The sequence below is a fragment of the Propithecus coquereli genome, unplaced genomic scaffold (genome assembly GCF_000956105.1).
Source record: "Propithecus coquereli isolate 6110/MARCELLA unplaced genomic scaffold, Pcoq_1.0 Scaffold174, whole genome shotgun sequence".
Lineage (NCBI taxonomy): Eukaryota > Metazoa > Chordata > Mammalia > Primates > Indriidae > Propithecus > Propithecus coquereli.
This window is the reverse complement of record NW_012142080.1, coordinates 2,662,638-2,663,910: the sequence shown is the minus strand read 5'-3', so window position 1 is coordinate 2,663,910 and position 1,273 is coordinate 2,662,638.

The following is a 1,273-nucleotide window of genomic DNA, read 5'->3' as shown; positions in this document are numbered from 1 at the left end:
TCAGTGTATGTGGTTGAATAATTTAGATATTTCTTGTTACTTCCATTTTTCAAGCCAGTCATATTTTAATATAAGCACTTTTCCCCTTCTATATCAATGGGAAGAATATTTATCAAATACTTCTACCAGTAAGAAAATGTCCCTATCCATTTTAGGAAGATGTAAACTCTATCTTTGGATGAAATTTTCTTCCCATTCTTGACTGCACTAATCATACATCTTTCATAATACACTTTCAGGCATCATGCTGTTGGCAGGGAGGAGATGGGAGGTAGGGCAAGAGAGGGATTTTTTTAGTTTGTTTAGTTGATTGGTTGTTTTTGCTTTGTGACAGGTTTTATTTTTTTCATGTGCCAAGGCTTGATTTTGTTCTTCTTTGTAATCTATTATGTGTTTGACAGTTCAGATATAAATAAATTGATGAATAAATGAATTAATGAGTGAATGGGCATTGTAATGGAGAGAAAGTTGTAGTGACCAAAAAATTTCCTTATAACTGAAATACAAAAAGAACCAGTATGAACTGTATATGAAAATCTCCCATAGGTGACTGACAGGTTTTTAATTTCTGTGCTTCCTTACATTATCCTGAATACAAGTGAGGTTTATGGAGCAGAGATCAGAGTTATTGTTAATTATTACAGAAGTAACAGCATTGGCTCCTCATGCCCGAAATCTTTCCCCTATATTAGGTGGTGCTATGCGAGCCAGATGGAGCCTTCATCTGCATAAAAGGTAGATTATTCTTGCCCCACAAAAGAGGAAGCAAAAAATATGAATCTGGAGTTTACATGTTAATATATGTTGCCTCCCTCTCCCCTTCTTTTTAAGGATAGGGAGAGAAAATCTCCCTAATGTAAATGAATTTTCCTTAGGGAGAGAAAAGGAAGTTCCTTAAGTTCTTTTTCTTTGAATACAAATAAATGACTCTGGGGGGATATAAGATAAGTGTCTTCAGATTTACAACCCCCAAAATGTCCTCAAGGTTCTAGGTTTCATTGCATTTTGATATTTAAACACACACCTCTGAAAAGTTTAAATCTTTCCAGAGTTCCCACTATCTTTTTTGTCATCTCTTTATATTGAAAAATTTCCCTTAACCCAATTTCCAGTAAAATTTGTTCAGAAAACCCTAACACGCTGAAGAATAAAAATATTTTCTCTACGGTCTGACAGTAACTTTTGTTTTCATGTCTCAACCTATTTCACCCACCTTTAAACTGATTCTTCTATTTTATTATCACCCTTTTCAAATGTTTGTGTATTCTTTTGC